Source organism: Camelus ferus, chromosome 34 (assembly GCF_009834535.1).
Source record: "Camelus ferus isolate YT-003-E chromosome 34, BCGSAC_Cfer_1.0, whole genome shotgun sequence".
Classification (NCBI taxonomy): Eukaryota; Metazoa; Chordata; class Mammalia; order Artiodactyla; family Camelidae; genus Camelus; species Camelus ferus.
The window spans coordinates 10,214,588-10,234,392 of NC_045729.1; the positions used below are offsets into that span (position 1 = coordinate 10,214,588).

Below are 19,805 nucleotides of genomic sequence, written 5' to 3' on the forward strand. Positions count from 1 at the left end.
AATACAGAAAAAACTGTGAATCAAGGATGACTGACAAGAAGTTATTATTTTTTGGCCAATTAAGGTTTATGTTGAGTAAAAACAAAATAATATACTCGGTGCTTGTGAGTGAGGGTTCCCTTTTATCAGTAACTCAGCTAGACGAGATTCATCATCTGATAAGGTGACCAAAACCTGCATATTTACATAGATTGAATCCTTCGTGGTCGAGTCTTTGTGAAGTTGTCATTTAAACATTTCCAATGTACTAGCATTCCCATAAAAGGAATACTCAGTGCATCAGTGAAAACTTCTGGTTTTCAATATGGCCTCCGTGTCCTCATTGGGTAACAGTGGCTCAGTTTCCCTTGAGGACCTAGAGTCAGTCACAGTGGCCAATACAACGGTCCCTTTGCCTGAGTCTGCATGGGGAGCCCCCAAACGACCAGGGCCTGTTTCAGCTTTCAGTTTAATAGGACCATGATTGTGCCCTAGTAGAAACAGTTCTCTCTTAAGAACTTCAACCTCCCAACCAACCGATAAAGTTTACAGATTTGGGAAAGTGGTTTATTAGCTGTCAAATAAGAGAGGAAACATGTTCTTTTCTGTTTCCCTGTTACTGGGGTAGATAAATCTAGAGTAGATGACACCAGATGTGGCCTCGGCTTTGAGGACTACACCACATCTTACAGACGAGCATCCCAAACGTAAAGTTTGTGTATCCCAGATGGTTTCATAATTGAGTCTCTGGTAGTTTATTTTGCCATTCCTTTGAACTGAATGCCGTGACGATGTGTGGAATGTCAAAATGACAGATAAAGCATGAGTGGTGGTGCCGACAGAAACATTTCAGACAGGAAAAGCGAATCTGTATATTCGTCTGGTATATGAATCTGTTCATCTGAGCATCAGTCATTACTCCTTCCATGATGCGAGGGGTTTCCAATGAAGCAACCTGCCACTATGGCTGGAGCTCCTGGGAAACTGTGCCAAATCAAAGACTCAGAATTTGTTTCTGCTGTTGTCAGTCAGATCCTTTAGTGGTAGTTGGAAGATCAGCATTGGTGGGGGACATTATGTATTTAGAAGTCATCTCCCTCCTGCTATGGATGCTTTGTAAGCACACAGGATGGCACCGGACAGAATTTTATTAAGAGTTTCCTCCTCATGGGTGCTATCTGGTCAGCGTATGGGGCACAAATGTCCTTATATACTCTGCCCAGTCCCAGAGGTTTATGCATATTCTTCTCCCCAAGATCACTTTCTCATCTGTGTTTCAATCTCATAAAGATTATGTATATATAAAGATATATACAGATATAAAGATATATATACATATATATAACACACTCTGCTTGTGTATGTGTATATATATATATATAGTGTGTGTGTGTGTGTGTGTATATATATATTCAAATATAGTTCTTTGAATTATATTAATCCAAGACTGAACTTCATAGTAGAAGCTTCAGTAGAGTTTAATAAATTCAAAACAGTAGTCAAGGCAGCATATGACTAAATTTTATAATGGAAGGATAAACACTGAAATCTTTTTTTTTTTTTTGAGGTATAATTGATGTAGAACATTCTGTTAGTTTCAGGCGTACAACAGAATGATTTGGTATTTGTATTTATTGCAAAATGATCACCACAGTAACTCTAATTAACATCCGTCCCCATACATGGTAACAACATTTTTTTCTTGTGGTGACAACTACTAAAATTTACCCTCTCATTGACTTTCAAAAATGCAATCCATCCCCTATTTATTTTATAACTAGAAGTTTGTACCTTTGATGCCACCCAGCCACCTTCACCCATTTTGCTCACCCTCCATCCTCTCTGCCTCTGACAAGCCCCAATCTGTTCTCTGTATCTATGAGCTTGGATGTTTTCTGTTGTTGTTGAAAACTTTAGGTGGAGGGGAGACTGAATATATCTGGGTGGACCATGGTAAATATGAAGGTCAAAGTAAATTTTGAATTGGCTTGATGGGTACTAAAATTTCAACAGAAAAAATATTCTCATTCATTTTTAAAAGACGAATGGTATATTTCAGCTTCACAATGTTCTTCCAACATATGCCAGTTTATGTATATAAATCACTGTTCTATCATGTACATTTTTAAATCTCAGCAAAGGAAGAGAGGACACACATACACAAAATGAATCCAGAATAGAAATGACAACTTCTTAGTTAACCAGCATTTGCTTTATCAGTCTCCTATTCCCATAATAGACATTTTGTGCTATTTTTAGAAAAGAACATTCTTTAGAGTCTTTACCCACCAGATTGTCAAAATAACATTGATTTTCATCATAACCATTCACCACAGCTATAAAATAAGAAATGTATGGACATCAATCATATTAAAATCAAGGGTGAAAGTTCTAACTTTTTAAAGTCTCCAAAAGTCATGTGAATGTCCCTTCAAACCCTGTTCCTGAGAAAGGTCAGTCCTGCTCTAAAAGTAGAAACAGTTAAGTCATGAGAAGGCTCAGAACTTTTCAACCTCTGTTCTCTCATTACGGCAGAAATGCTGAGGTTTTTAGGATAATCTTCTGCTAATACAGTAAGGACTTCTTCAGGTCAGAGAATAAGAGTCAATATTAGAGAGTCAAGTCATAGCATTTTAAAATTACCATAAAACCTCATGAATTTTACAGTACACTTTTGTGTGTGTGTGAATTTGTAACCGTTTTTACTTTACTAGAAATGTCAAATTTGTAAATAAGAAGATTAGTTAAAAGGATAGGTTTTTTTGTTAAAAGATGGAGAACATTTAATTTAAAATAATCAAATGTAAATTAAACTGTTTAAACCAATATAAAATGTTTGCATGTTCTTTAGAATGTTTTAAATTATAAACCTTCTAACTGTGAGAAACATCTTGAACTGTGAGAAATAGATTGCAACGTGTAAAAAAGAATGGTGAAAAATCTGAGTTATCAAAGAAATTATTACACCTATCTCTATATTGAAAATTTCTTGCAGTCCTTAAGTAGCTATTGATTGCCATTAGTTTAATTATTGGGAAACACATGATGTATATTTTTAAGATATCCCAAAATTATTCTTTCCTTAAGTTTGACCAATGCACCTAAATATTTTAAATAAAATGTGTATTTCTATTAGAGAAATTCTAATCAATACTACAATGAGGTACCACCTCACACCAGTCAGAATGGCTATCATTAAAATGTCTACAAATAAATGCTGGAGAAGGTGTGGAGAAAGGGAGACTGCTGGTGGGAATGTAAATTGGTGCAGCCACCATGGAAAAAAGTATGGAGGTTCCTTAACCAACTAAAAACAGTGTTGCCATATGATCCAGCAATCCCACTCCTGGGCATAGATCCAGAGAAAACTCTAATTCGAAAAGATACATGCACCCCAATGTTCATAGCAGCACTATTTACAATAGCCAAGACATGAAAGCAACCTGAATGTCCATCGAGAGATGACTGGATAAGAAGAGGTGAGATATATGATATATCTTTATATATAATGGAATATTACTGAGCTATAAAAAAGAATGAAATAATGCCATTTGCAGCAACATGGATTGACCTAGAGATTATCATACTAAGTGAAGTAAGCCAGAAAGAGAAAGAAAAATACCATGTGATCACATCATTTATATGTAGAATCTAAAAAAATAAGTAAATAAACAAACTTATCTACAAAGCAGAAACAGACCCATAAGTATAGAAAACAAACTTACAGTTACCAAAGGGGAAAGTGGAGGGTAAATTAGGAGTTTGAGATTAGCAGATATAAACTACTGCATATAAAATAAACAACAAAGTCCTACTATATAGCACAGGGAACTATACTCAATATCTTGTAATAAACCATAATGGAAAAAATATGAAAAATAATATATCTATCTATCTATATATATATCTGAATCACACCAGAAGCTAACACAACATTGTAAATCAACTATACTTCAATTTTTAAAACATATGTATTATTGTAATAAGACTCTGACTGCACTTATAATGTTGGACTGCTGGTAGCTTTCACATCACACCACTCCCTCCTCCCTCACATCTGGACAAGCTGACAAGAAGACCCAACTACTTCCTCTTCCGGTGCTAGCAGGAAGTTTGAACACCACAAGCACTGGCTATGTGCACTGGAACCCTTGCCCCAGCCCCACTCTCTAATCACAGTAAAAGCTAAGATAGTCCCCTTTCCCTGCTCTCCAAAGCCATTTTGGATCTGCTTGGGAGCCTGCACTGCTCTCCCCAGAAAGCCTCATTATGTGAGTAGTAAACCTTTTCAGAACCTCTTGATGTGTTTTGAGTCTCAACATCCAAGCCAGATTTTTGGTGGGGGTACATTTGTGCCTGTCAGAATAACTACAATACTTAATTAAAAAAAAAAAATAAAAAAGCTATAATAAAAGTTTTTATAAATCTATGAATGTTCTTAAATTAATTCAATTATTCTGTAACCCAGTTTGATGTATTTATGTTAACTATTCACAATCACACACAGTGGTCATTTAGTCTTAAAGAGCAGCTTTTAGCTTGAAAAGTGGAGTTTTTTGATTAAAATGACACAAATATTGTAAAGTTCAAATTACGTTATAATACTAAAGAACAATAATAAAAGTGATCTAGAGAGAATGATACAATAGCCATGAAACATTGACTTACCTAGGCTTCGTGAAACATGAAATTTCAAAATAGTAATTAAGAAGAAAACAAATGGTCTGGAATTAAAGTGATGTAAGTTTACAAGATCAAACAATCAACTGAGAATTCTGCAGAAGGCCTCCTTTAAAATACCTTTTAGCAAAAAGTGCTGAATTAAATGATGTCTGGGTCCCCTTAGTTGCATATTCTATGGTTCTAGGTGAAGAATTGCTCTGAATTTGATCACTTGCCTTCTCTTATTCCACTTTTGCCTGAAGATACGGGACACTGACATTTACATATAAATCCCAGATAGGTACTGAGGATACATAGATGCATAAATTATTATTGTTGACTTCAGTGAAAACTATACTCCTTTCTCATTGTATAGGTTAGTGAATTCTTCTGTATAGTTTTCGAAGCAGCAGCAGCAGCAGCAGCAGCAGCAGCAGCACAAAAGCATATTAAAGTTTGCCTAGAGACGTTTCAGAGCACTGGAGGCCAGGTCAGTGCCCCCAGTTTCCCACATGTAGCAGCATATTGTCTTTCCTTAACTCTTTCTTCCCTCTTCCCCACCATTCCGTAAACCAGAGTTGTACTATCTTGTACTTTAATGTGCTCATGAATCACCTGGGAATTGTGTTAAAATGTACACACTGATCCACTGAGTCAGGAATGGGGCCTGCAATTCTGTATTACTAACATGCTCCCAGGTTACATTGATACTGCTGGTTCAATGGTAAAGGCATTCGTAGAAAGAAAGCTCTCCTTTAAGATTCAATTTGACTCGAAATTATAATACATAAACTGTATACATGGCAATAATTACTTCTTAAGCAGTTTAAATCTCTGTAGATTGGCAGAAATGTTTCCTTTTATACCAACTCTCCATTTTTATGCTGATGATTACAAAAATACATCTTTATCCAGGCATCTTCTCTGAGAAGCTGACTCATATTTAATATCTTAAATTTCAAGAGGTTCAAAATGAAGTTCTTGTTTCTTCACATCTTCTAAGTTGTTCTCAGATCCCACCAACTTTTTTTTTAATCTCAGTAAATGGTACCATAAATCCTATTTTCCTCAACCTAAAATCCTTGAAGAATCTTGATTTCTTCCTTTACCTTTTTCATTACTTTTAACTTATTTCCAATTCTTGTTTATTCTATCTTCATACATCTTGAATGTAAACTCTTCTTTCCATTTCTGTTGCTTCATTTTAATTAAGCCATTGGTCTTTTCTGCCTAGGCTGCTGGGTTGACCGTCTATCTTGTCCCTCTGCTTCTGCTCTTGTCTCCAGTAACACATTCTGTAAACAGTGGCAAAAGTGGCCATCTATAAAGACTTCCTCTAGCTCTCAAAATACAATTCAAAATCTGCTTTAACCTACAAGTTATTCCATGATCTGCCCCATGGGTCTATTTGTACATCATCTAATACAAATTCTCCTCTTCGGCTTACTACATTAAGTAGTGTAAGTTTTTAGTTCCTCAAACACACCAACTCTGCAAAATGGCCCCTCATTCTATAGTACATGGTTTAAACTTCCATCTCTCCCATGCTCCCTGTACAAAGTTCCACTGAGGAACATCCCCCTACCCGTCAGATACATCAGCTTCTAGAGCAATGGCCGTTGAATATACTTGGGCAGGCATTACTTTGGGACCTGGTAGACATGTGTGACTGGTGGACCAATCTGTTTACACCAGATTAGCTGGATGAATAGGCTCACTAGGTTTCCGTAGGCATCTCGTTTTCTTGGGTCTTTAGGTATAGCACCTTGAGAAGGGTTTTCTTACTGTGTTGTAGCCACTCATCATCTGTTTAAGATTAGAAATTCTTATTTAGTAGGTTGGGTTGTGGCCCTAGGAGCTGCATGTTAACAAGTTTTCCAGTTTAGATGCACTAAAGTATTAGGATCCCTCATTAAGAGAAAAATCATCTTTCCAGGTATTATCTTGGCTTGAGATTGTAAATGTATTGCATAGAAGTTTATAGGGCCTTTACTCCAAAAGCCAGCAAAAGTTGCACTTCTTATACTTGGAGAATCATAAGGTTCCTAGATTCAAAAGGAACTCTGAAACCATACTGACATGGCACTTCTTGAGTGCTTACTTCTATGCACTGACTTATTCCTCCATCACCACCTTGACAGAGTCACTCATTATACCCATTTAATACATGAAAAGACGAGCACAAAAAGATTAAGAACATTTTCCAAATTTATATAATTGTAATTGGTGGGTGCTGAAAATTCAGAGTTTAATCTCTTAACCATTACAAATTTTTGTTGCATCTTCTATTATCTCAGAGGTCATTTTATGTCATTTTCTCAAAAGCAGTACTCTTGAGACTGCCCTGCTATATAAAAGGTCAGCTTTACCAGCATATTTTCTGTGTGCTGATTTTCCACCCACAGGTCAGATACGTTCTCTAGCACAGGCAGGTTGCCAATTTGAAATGACATTAACAGTTTTTATTTGTTTTCCAAGTCTTGTTAATCTATGTAATAGAGGATTTGATAATGTTGAAAATCTGAATCTATTAGACTTAAAGCTGGGAGAGGTTTTGGTCCTAAACATGGTGATCTGTATTCACAAAAGCCGTGCTAAGAACTTAGGAGACTTGCCAAAGGCCAAACCTGATAAGTAAATTAATTGGGAATTTGTTTCAAATGTGAGCAAAGTTTGAATAAGGACAAACTGTGAACCAGAAGGTGAGAACTGGGTCAGAAATTATATATACCAGAGCCAAGGCCAGAAGCAGAAGTGTTTTAAAAAAGTCAGCAGGATGCAGGAAAGAGGAAGTGGGTGGCGTGGGGGGCTGATGCGAAACAGGCAGGAGAAAGGGCAAGGTGCAATTAAGTATCAGATATGTTTACAGTAGGACTTTGAAACGACGGATTCTGGAATTTACTCATGCTCTTTGGCTCTCCCACTAAGCTGGAGTAGGGCATTAAAGAGAGAGCCTCTTGTGAAAACCATAGACTCTTAGTCCTCTATTCTGACAAAAATGAAGTTAAAATACTCAAGATAACTTAATATAAACTCTAAAAATTATAAAACATTTGAATAGCCGTATATAAAAACTAATTTTCTGGGCTCTAATTTTTTAGATCAACTAAATCTAATTGGCATAATTATCCCTTCACAGATAGATTTAAATTGTTTATTTGGATCAGAGTTTAAAATGACCAAGAAAGAGCAATTAATTTCAAGAGCCCAGATTTTTAGGCTTTAGGAAGCTGCACTGAGACTATTTAAAGATTATGCATTTAAACTAGTGTACTGCCACAAACTAGAATTAAGGTCAGAGAATAAAATTAATGATCTTGATTTTTATCTAACATTATTTTAGATTTTCTTACGTGAAAAAGTGTTGAAATGCTTTTCTTAACTGTAAATTCAGTCACACACAGAGGTTTTGATGATGATGACCATGATGATAATTGCAACTGAAGGAATGAATAAAAATAAAGATGAAACAGGTGAGTGTTACACTTTTATCTTTCTGCAAAAGAAAATTTAGCCACATCCACTCCAAAGCTGAATGCCTTAATTAATAAATCTAATATCTACTTTAACCCAGTGCTTCAGTGAACTTCTTGACTTCAATGGTGAGTGACAACACTTAGACTGTATCAGATCTCCGTGTTGAATGACTAAGACATTTCTGAAGACCTCCGTCCTGACATACGATACTGTGAGTGGCAGCACTTGCTTCTTCTTGGTTTTTTTGTTCCTTTGAAGAGAACAATCTAAAAAGTGATCCTATAGAGAGCTTTAATCAGAAATACTACAAAGACAAGAGAATCATAACGCGGCCATCGTGCTGGGTGTTTTCTCTTTGCCTCTCCATTTTCTTCTACTTTGTTCTGTGCCTTGAAATGTTGACTAGGATGGATTGTACTGACTTGCATCCTTGCCACCCTGGCTTTTGCTTGGGTTATGCTAATAAGACCTGTTGTAGTAAGTTATAGTAAATTGGAGGGTGGCAGGAGAATGAGGCTGAGGTATTGTTTTCCAGTCTCTTTTTCTGCTGGCTCACTTAGGCTTGGCTATATCTTTCTACGAAAATCAGAAATCTTCTTAGGTGGTGCTGTCCAGGCAGCTTTCTTTCCAGCTTCACTCTCTCCTCTTATGCCTTCAGGTTTAGGTATAGTAACTGTTCCCAGCTGATTTTTTTCCCCCTAAGGTACTGCACCATTCCTTATTTTCCTTAAATCCTACAGGTAGCATCTTTACTAACATCTCATAAATCATCCATTTTTCATATTGCATATAATTTAATGAAGCGGATAAGTAGAAGCTGAAGAGAAAATTAGTGAGCTGGAATATAGATCTGAAGGAGTGACACAAAGCTGCATGTTCTGCAAAGATGAAAAGAGAAATGCGTGAAAAAGAGGTTAAACACTGTAGTACGTCTAAAGAGGACATTTACATATATCCAGTGGTGTTCCAGAAAAATAAAATAGAAAGTTGAGAGGCTGTTATTAAATAAACATTAGCTGAGGACTTCACCTAATTGAATAAAAACACAGACACCCCAAACTTAAGAAGTAAAACAAAATTCACAGATAAATACATTATCATAAAACTGAAGAATAACAAATACAAGATAAAGATCCTAGAGGAAAAAAAAAGCCAGAAAGCAAATGAGATTGCCTTCAAAGTCTGACAGGAGCGATAGCAACAGTGGAAGGCAGAATAAAACAGTAAAATCATTTCAGAGAGCAAATACATATACCAACTAATATGTTCAAAGAAATTCTCTCTAATGAACAAGAGATATTTAAAGACAATTTCAGACCTTCAGACATAATGAGCGTAGAGTTTACTCCCAATAGATTGTCACTAAAGAACTTATAAAGATGTAATTTCAAGAAAAGGAAATTATTCTATAGGAAAGGTCTGAAATTTAAGAGGCAATGGTGAACATTTATATAAGGATAAATCTAAAAAAAGTTACTTGGACTGTAAAAACTGATGATAATAATACCATGTGATTTTTGAGGATTAAGGGGGAAAAAAAACTCTATTACTGACACGCTTCTCATGAGGTTTAAATGATGTAGGGTTTGCAAGAGCTCATGTTGTATTTTTACCTAACAAAATATTTTAAAGAGGTATTAGTCCTACAATCAGATTCCTTTCATGATAAGTGTATTTGTTTGGTTCCCATATGTTTATTTTTAGCTTGCCTTAACAATTTATCTTCAGCTTTATTTTTGGTAATGTATTCGCTTTCTTTTTTGGTTTTCTCTGTGAGATATTTTAGTCCTGGATTTGAACCAATAGAATAGTTTGAGGACATAAATCTTCATTTCTTACATTTGGGTGCATTCAAGATGGTTGAAAATCATAATCTAATTATGTTTTATGTCGTTTTAAAGCTTAAAAAAAAATTCACCCCCCAAATTAAAATCTGATCACTTACAAGGAGGTTTTAAAAGCTAGTGATTTGGGGCACAGGTCCAGCCAGATAATTTTAGCTTATTTTTTCTAACTTCATGCTTAAACACGTTTAAATGAGGGTAGGCATTCACTCTTCAGTTAACCACCATGTAGAACCCACTTTTGTTTTATCTTGGTTCACTTCTTATCATTTCACACATTTATGTTACCTGCCTAATACTTAAATGCACTTGAGTTCTTTATTAGTGACTTACAAGATGCCAACTCTCTAAAAATGTGTATTTCAGCTTCAGAAATGCTGGAAATTCCCTCAGTGTGCTTTCCCTTTTCTAAGAAAGTCTGAAGTGCAATATTAATGCCAAAGCTGTTGAAAGCATGGATTTGCCAATGGTGGCTATATAATCATGGGCTAATTATTTAATCCCTCCCAGACGTCTTATCATCTGTAAAATAAGTATAATAATAATTGCCCTGTGCATTTCAACCAGCGTGCTGCATAGATTTCTAATACCAATGCTTTTGCCTTAAAAATGAAACATGGGGTCTGGTGTGTATACAAGAAGCTTTGAAGTCACCACTCACTCACTCCTAACAAGTAACACGCTGAATAAACTAAAATATCAACAGATTTTCTTAGATCTATCAGAAAAGGGAGGTCACAGGGCAAGCCACTGCACCAAAGTTAGAGAGACAGACAGGCATGTATAGAGACTCACAGCTTACCAGAGCAGAAGCCCACAAGCATGAACCTCTGAGGGAACCAGCGCCGGGAGAGAAAGACCTGAGCAGTGGGGGGCGAGTTGCTGGAGGCTCCCTGCAGACAAGTGTGAGTTAACATCTCCAGGGGGATCAGTCACAGGGAGGCTCCTATACTTCTGTGAGTTTTACCTCCAGGAGCTCTACGAGATGCTTACAGTGTGTATCAGAGGAAAAACAAAACAAAACAAAACCTTCTGGCAAGGGGAAAGGACAAGGAACCATTTTGAAATATGCCAGATCACCCTGTTCTGACCAAGGCCTGCCCTCAGGAGGAAACTGCTTTACCAGAACCCAACCTGCTGGGAAAGGACTTCAAGGGCTAGTAAATAAGAGCTACATGGGCACTGTAAGAGGAATCGTTACATCCAAAAGGTTAAAAATAAATACAGTTTTAAAAAATAAAACAGAGCCCATCTCTCCATAGGGATTATCTAGGAGCCGAATTCATATTCACATCCAGACACTCCTGTTTTCCCTTTTCTAAAACGGAGTACTATCGCTGAAATCCTATGCAACGTATTTCTTACTTAATAAAGTTAATAGCTATTTAAATAATCAGCTTACTCTCAAATATAGTATATCTTGAATTCAAATTATCTTTTCTTCTCAATTTTCCCACTCCTGTTAGTGAGGAAGTTAGTATCCCAGTATTATAGACCCGAAAACTTTTTATCGTCCTTAATCCATTCTGTTTCTGCAAATTGTCACAAATATCTCTCAGAATTCCTCATTCATTTTCTTTACCACTGATTAGCCCCAGAGTTATTACCATCTATGGTGTCCTGAATATCTTTGAACACCTTTTATTTCTATGTATTCATTCTGTTCAGATTCAGCAAGACTTGATTGAAATATTAAAGCTTACTTGTAAAGAATAAGTGCTCCAGACTGGGGGGGTGTGCTTGGCTGGGATGGAGGTGGGTATGGGCAGCCCAGCCACAGAGACGAGTCCCTGAGGAATAGCTGGCTTGTCCAGGCCTAAAGTCCAGTGGAGCGCTTCTGTTCAACTCTCATTCCCCAAATGGTCACTGTGACCATATTAAATCTGGTGGACAGGGAAGAGTGGGAACAAATCCGAGCTCGTGGTAGAAATGGTTTTTTAAAATGTGACCGTATAGGGCAGAAAACGAAACAACACACTGGAAATGTATAAAAACCTTTTGCTCTTGAGGAAGACAATTGTCAATGTTGTTCCTTGATCAGATACACTTTTTGTGACTGTATTTTCAAAGATTCCTGTAAAAAGATCCAGTTCCCTTTGCAACTCGTATGGAACCTAACTAAACAATGTCGTCACTGAATAAGGAAAACAAGTCTAAGAATAAGGACCAGGAGATTGCAGAGATTTGCAAAAGGAAACTCTGTTTCAGATTCTCATGGGAAGGTTTCTGTTCTCAGCTGGAGTTCCTTTGGGAAGAACTTAATTATTAGCATGACAGAGCACAAATATTTGCTTAGGTAAATAAATAATAAGTCTATCAGAAACAAAGGATCTCTCTGTAATGGAAGTTGTAATAATAAGTTGGCTACATACATCTCGTCTATTAAAATAAAAATTCAGCAATTAACTTTGGTTTGATTGTGAACACTCAGAATTGTCAGACAACAATCAATAAATGACAGTTGGAACACCTGCTATATGGTAAGTGCCATGTTGTATGTTATAGGACTGTTCCTTGTTTTTAAAATTTATTTCTGTAACTTTTTTTATTTTGTTACATAGCACTACAAGCTGATAAAAAATCAGCTTCAACAAGCGTTAAGAACAAGGATCATTTAGTTTTGAGAAGAAATGTCTTAAAGCCAAGAGGCATATGGTGGAGGAGAAAGAACACTGGGACTATATATCAAAGAAACTTAGCTTAAATTCTAACTTCTGCTTACTTAGAATATTTCTCTGGGTTGCATACTTAAAATCCCCTCTGGGTCTCAGCATGCCTGCCTACAAACTGGGAAAAATACGATCTATAATGCCTATTTATGGAGTTGTTAAAATAAGCAGAAATATTTTACTTCACATGTTTTTTAGGATTTCCATAATATCTAAGCACTTTGGCTTAAGAAACCTAAGAAACCAAATGCGGAAAAGTCTATGTGAACAGCTTTCTCTCTTCTCCAGAGATCAAAGTAGATGTTTTTTTCAAAAAAGAAAAATCTTTCACACATCAATTTGAAGTCCCTGTCATAAAAAAAAAAACTGAACTCTGCACTGAAAATGAATCGATAAGACGAACTGTGTGTCCCACCAGCTCAGCCTCTTCTCTGGCTGGCCTTAGACTTGCATGGCCAACTGTCTGCCGGCCCCAGGGTATCTTTACCGTGTCTGTTAATGGAAGCATCTGCTCCTTCACACTGCTTCTCACAGTGAAATGAAACAACAGCAAACACTCAGTTAAATGACATCACTATCAACCTAATCATTTAAGTCAGAATTTGCTGCTCATCTGAGGTGTACTCTCCCTTTTTCAAACAGCGTCTCCAGATTTTCTGATTTTTATTGGCTACGTAATTCTCAAAGCAATTTCACCTTGATCTTGCTACTCTAACTCAGAAACTCTGAGAGTACCGGATAGTCTTTTAATATGTGTTCCTGCTTCTACTTCAGCTGCTCTTACCTCCTTTATTGTGCTACCCCCAAACTATATTTTATATTACTTTCCAGAGTGGAGTATAAATAATAAATAATAATAATAAATAATACATGATAATAAATAAATAATAAAGCATTACTTTCCTACTTAAAAATTCTTGATGACTCTTTATGCCAACAGGATAATGTCTTTAGCATGCCATGTAAGGCTACCATGATTTCTCCTTGCCTTTTAAATGACCCTCAGTTCCCACCAATTTCACTCATTCTTTGCTCTCAACTAACACAGAGGTATCTCAGTGCCCAGTGCCTCTCATCTGCTTCCTATTTTCACGGCTCTGCTCAAGCTTTTCTCTCTGTCTGTAATACTTTCCTGTGGGTTCTATGAACAATTACTACAAATGCTGTGGCACAAAACCACATGCATGTATTTTTTTTATAGTTCCTGAGGTCAGAAGTCCAATGTCAGCTTCACTGGGTCGAAATCAAGGTGTCCGCCAGTCCTGCCCCGCCAGAGTCACTAGGGGAGGGCCCATTCCTTGCTTCTTCCAGCTTCTGGTGGCCACCAGCCTTCCCTGGCTTGTGTTTGCATTACTCCGATTTCTGCTTCTGTGCCCACATTGTCTTCTCATCTTCTGTCAAATATCCCTTTGCTTCCTTCTAATAAGGCTACTTGTGATTGCATTTAGGGCCAACCCTAATAACTAGGATAATCTCCCATCTCTAGAGCCTTACATTAATCTCATCTGCAGGCACCCTTTTCCTATATAATTTGACATTTACATGTTCCAGAAATTAATTGGGACCTGATATTTGAGGGGGGAGGGAGGAATTATTCAGCCTATTATTCTATCCGTTTAGAATTTAGTGAGGTTTCTCTTATCTCTGGATCCATGGCACTCTGTGCTTATATCAGTTTCTACTTGATACATAAATATTAAGGCTTCCTCAAAGGCCAGAGGATGGATGATTTTGTTTGTTTTCCTTTCTTACTCCCAGTGCCCTAGAGTGGTGTCTGGCCCACAGTAGGCAATCAATATATATTTCTTGAACCTTTGAAATGAAGTCAGCTCTGCTCTTTTATTTTCAAAATAGGTGACTTACCCAGTGGGAAAGAACAAGAAGCTAGCACATAGTTTTCTCACTGGAGCATCTCATGGCTAGGGTGGGTTGCTTCCTGACCCTAGCCAATAAAACAATGCAAGTAAAAACACTTCATTTTCCAAATGCTGGCTTATTAATTCACTTCCTTAGGATAAAAATTCCAAGACATAACTGGCCAATAGGATTATGTGGAGCACTCTGACTCAGAACACCCCGATCAAACAATAGCTGTGTCCACACGTGCTTATCTATTAATGTGAAATGAGATCTTACCATCACTATTAATACTTGCATCTGTAAATCAAACAAAATAAAGACATTTTGTTCAGGAGAAGCATCAAATAAAGAGGGCATGTGACAGACATGCTGTAGGATGATCTCCAATGAGCCACACCCTGGTATAAACCCTTCCCCTCGAGTGCAGGCAGCAACTGTGACTTGTTTCTAACCACTAGAATACAGCAAAAATGATGCAATAACTGTCCTGTAATTACAAGATAAATATATGTAAAAGATACACCCCCCCCCCCAAGAATGATCGGGTGCCAGCATGCACTAGAGAGACAGCTCTTTATTTCTGGCTTTCAGAAGTAAACTTCCATGTTTTGCAAGGGGATATGGACAAGTCTATGTGGCAAGGAACTCCAAGTAGCCTCCAAGAGCTGAGAGAGGCTACTGCTGACAACCAAAAGGGAAAAACAAAATGTTACCAGAGTCCTGTAGACACGAGGAGAGTGGAAATACTTCTTTCACTAGTAGGACTTCAGAGAAGATCGCAGCCACAGCTGACACCGAGATGGCAGCCTGGTGAGACCCTGGACCAGAACTTCCAGCTGAACAGTGTCGCGCGGACTTCTGACATCTAGAAACCGTGAGATAATAAATATGTGTTGCTTCGAGTCGTGAAGTTTGTGGTAGTTAGTTTGCAGCAATAGCAAACTAAAGCAAGACATAGCTTTCTCTGTAATACAGAACTGGCTGAAATGTAAGGGAGCCATTGCAGAGTCTTAGAGTAGTGAAAAATCGCAGAAGAAAAGACTTGGCATAAAGTCAAACCGAAAAAAAAAATCAATTTTACCCCAAATGAGAAAGAAAATAGAGGGATACCTAAAAAATTCGCTGTGGCTTTATGTTTATGAATATAAAAAGAGGGTACCTTAAAAGGGTCAAGTTTTTTAAAAAATAGACAAGGAGATGGGGTAAAAGGAAATAAAAAGCCAAATTTATATATGTATCATAAGCCTGTTAAATAATATTATTGAGGTTAAAGCACAAGTGATCAGAATCTTGCAAAAAAAAAAAATCAGAGAGGGGAGAATCTGTTTTACATAAGGACCGAGATGCAGGGAAAGGAGAGCCCTGTGATGGGTGGCCATGTGCCCGTGGTGGAAAGACTGCAGGCTTTGTGCCAGCCTGGCTTCAATACTTACTCCCTGTGTAACCCTGAGCAAATCACAGCTCAAATGTTCTATTAGAGAGAATACATTTTCTTCTTGGAAATTGTATTAGTGAGGGTTTTCCAGAGAAACAGAACCTGTAGGACCTGGTGTGTGTGTGTGTGTGTGTGTGTGTGTATGTGTGTGTGTGTGTATGTGTGTGTGTTTATATATATTTATTTATTTATTTCAGTTTTCTATATATATTTCAGTTGTATCAGTTGTATGTGTATATATTTAAGTTTTAATTTTGAAAATTTAATTTTGGAATATTTATTTCTAGAATGTAATGGAAGGAGTTGAGAAAATAGGAGTAACGCGTCTTTCGCACATCCGCATTGCTCAGCCTTTTAAGCTCACTATTTCTGCAGAACACTCACTCACTGAGGGAAACCATGTGCTGGTTTCCTATTGAAGCAGCTGTGTTACAGAAGGAAGGCTGTTTTTGAAGATTACAGTCACTTTTGTTTCTACTGTAGCTACTGACCAACTTCAAGTGATTAAGAAAGAGCTCACTAAAATTTTAGCCTACTTACAACTTTTGAGAAAAACTAAAGCTATTACAGTAGCTTCAAAGCAAATCTCTAGTGTCTGTGGAAGGACTGACGTAAATTTTTAGAGGACACAAAAAGGGTGATTAGCTGAGTTGTAATTACTATTGGCAATTATGTTTTAACTATTTTCAATGTAGTGGGAAACTAAAACCTTATGAAACAATAAACACCTCAAGAATAATTTAAAGGAGTAAAATAAATACTGAATCATTACCTTGAAAAGATAATTGCAATTATATGTATACATGCTGAGAAAAATTAGCAAAGCCATTCAATTATTTAGTCTCACATATGCTTTGAAAACCTTTGAAAATTGTTGAGGTATTCATCATTTTTCTTTTCCCCCCCAAAAAGCCCATGTAATTTATTTAATTACTAACATTACATATTGAATAAAACATTTCTTTAGAATATGATACCCAAGTGAAAGATTATCTTTCAAAGCTTGCTCTAAAAGTGATTTAGAATTACAAAGGCATATCTGTCATAGGTCAATTCTATTAATGATGTCAACTGAGTTTTTAAATTGCTTGGAAATGATATAAACGTCTTTACCTTATTCAAAGGCAAATTATACACACATATCTCATATCAAAAAATCATATATTATAAATATGTTAATATTTATTGTAACATGGAACAATACTGGTTCACAAAGGTGAAGTTTATTATGATAAGGACTTTATACAGTTCAAATTCTATTGCAGAATTTATCAAACTTTGTATTTTTCTCTAAATTGAAATTGACATATAAATTTTATTACAATACCAATACAATACTATATATAATTGTATATTATATAATTTTAAGACACAGTCAAGGAAATAGCCCATAAAGGAGAAGTTAAAGACATAGAGTAGGTCAATGGGAGAGAAAATGTCAGATTCATTGGGAATCAATCTTGTAGGTTCAAAATCCAATTAATGTGAGTTTCAGCCAGAAAGAACACATAAGATAGCACTGAATAAATTGGTAAAGGAAAACTACAATAAAATTTCCAGAACTGAGTAACAGAAATCTCCACATTTAGAGGGCCAAGTGAACACCAGCACAGTGAATGAAAACAATAACATGCACCAAAGAATAACATTGTGAAACGTTAGAACAATGCTGATCTTTACCTAAAAGCATCCAAGAGGAAAGGAAAAAAGAAAGCAAACGAGAGGAAAGGGGAGGACAGGAAAAAGAGAAGAGACGAATAGAAAAGGAAAGAAAGGAAAAGATAAGAATTCAGATTAGTTGCGGTTTGTAGAGTAGGTTAGTGTTCAGTATTCAGATATGATTTGTTAAATTTTAAGCAAAGACTTCCAAGAGGCTATTAGCCAAAAACTATAATCATGAATAGGTGTAGACTAAAAACGGCCCTCCCAGAACAAATAATGCTGGAGTCCTTTTGTTACACAGTGGTCTGTTTCGCATACTTATTCAGATAAACAACCAGTTCATCAAAAGTAATCACTCATACCAAAAAAAAATCTGTTTAGGGAACCTGATGTTACATGTAATGAGTGAACTGTTAGAATATAAATTGATGAACTGAGCAATTATTAGTTCTATGATTCATATACTGTAGCCAAAAAATACTTGATTGTGGGTTAATAGAAGTTTTTGGATGGTAGCCACTATTCATATTAATGGAAGTTGTGTATAGTAGCCACACTTATTGTAACATCTTCAACATGTGGTTAGAGTAAATGCCCAGGTTTGAATAATTTCTTTGGAAGAGGTTTTGGAGCATTTGTGATTGCAGAGAAATTGCTTCTAATCTCTGGCTGGGAATGTTATCTGTGGTATTTGTGCCATGATGAATTGCATAAAGTGCTTTGAGAACAGAAAAAAGATAGAACTTAGCAATCAGCTGTCTTTTTTTTTTTTTCCTGTAAAATAATCCCTTTAGATTCCTTACCTAACCCCAACATAATGTGCAAATGCTCGAGCACCTCAATGCAGTTTAAATCTGTTAGCTGTTTGAAAACATGTGCTTTGTGAGATTAGAATACCATTTGCTTTTTAAAAAAAATCCACCAGTCTTCCATGATAAATTTCCATATTAGCACATGAAAGTATCCAGAAGTAATTCCAACTTAAAAACATGTGTTTCTGCTAAAACTTTAATTCCTTTATTAGTGAATTGGATTATAATTAGAGGTAAAATGAATACCACAATTCTGATTGAAAATGATCCATTTGTATACTGATTCTCACTTTGCCATTAATAAATCTAGAAATGCGTACATACATCTAAGGGGAATGGTTCCGTGGGACTAACATAATCAGCACCAAGTTCAATTATGAAAATTATTGGATTTTTCTTCTATATGTATTTTTTCTTTGTCCTTTTGCTTTTTACCTAGGAAGACTCTCCTCCCCAAGATTACTTGGAAGATTCCCATTTATGTGTCAGCTTGATCCTGAAGTTTAATTTTCATGCTGATTTTTAACATCTATAATTCATTTTTCTTCATGGTATGAGGTACAAACATAATTTATTGTTTAATGACTTTCTAATAGTATCAATGCAATTTAAAGATATATCGCACATGCTAAAAATTTTATACTCACAATAAAACAAATTTCTATGTACTCAATTTCTACACTCAAAAATTTATTCTATTAATGAATATATCAACCCAGTTCTAGTAAAATAGTATTTACTTATTTTTTAGTATGATTTAATTCATAAGATATTTTCTTGCTATTTTACCTAAAAATTTCTCAATTATTTTTGCATATTTTCTTTTCCAGAGCAGACTGTCCATATTCAATTAAACTGTCTTTGTTGGGATTTTAAATTGCCATTACATTTACCTTCAGATTAATTTGAACAATAATTACAGATAATACAGATAACAATCTGAACATTGACTCTTTCTGTTCATTTTTGTCCATATATTCAAAGCTTAAAAGCTTCAGTAAAGAAATAGAGAATTCATCATGTAAGTATTATACATTCTCTTTTAGTTTTATTCTTCTTTGCATTCCTTTTTTCCCCTTTTTTTACTTGTGAAAAGGACTATATTTCTACCATGTTAGAAGTTATTAATGATATTTACCTCATGAAGTTTCTTAGAGGATGAAATGTTGTAAACCTAAAAAACATTAAAAAAAAGTTGCCTGTTATATACTATATTAAACATGTGTGAGCTACTATTTTCACTGTTTGGAATTATTGCTTTTGTTACGTTTATCTTTTATTCGGCCACCTTACTGAATGGCTTTATGCATGCTAATAATGTAAGTAATACAGCTATAGAAAAATAGCATTTGTAGATAATAACCATTTTGTCTCCTTTCCCCCATATTTACTATTTCCTCATTGT

The 19,805-nt window shown here is 35.9% G+C and overlaps 1 long non-coding RNA gene across 1 annotated transcript; it reads left to right on the forward strand.

The window, feature by feature from the left end:
• Positions 1–12,239: 12,239 nt before the first annotated feature.
• On the forward strand, positions 12,240–19,416 carry LOC116661304. Its single transcript, XR_004317166.1, has 4 exons — positions 12,240–12,442; positions 15,083–15,365; positions 18,840–18,958; positions 19,385–19,416. It is a non-coding gene; the product is annotated as an uncharacterized LOC116661304 (long non-coding RNA).
• The last annotated feature ends 389 nt before the right edge of the window (positions 19,417–19,805 follow it).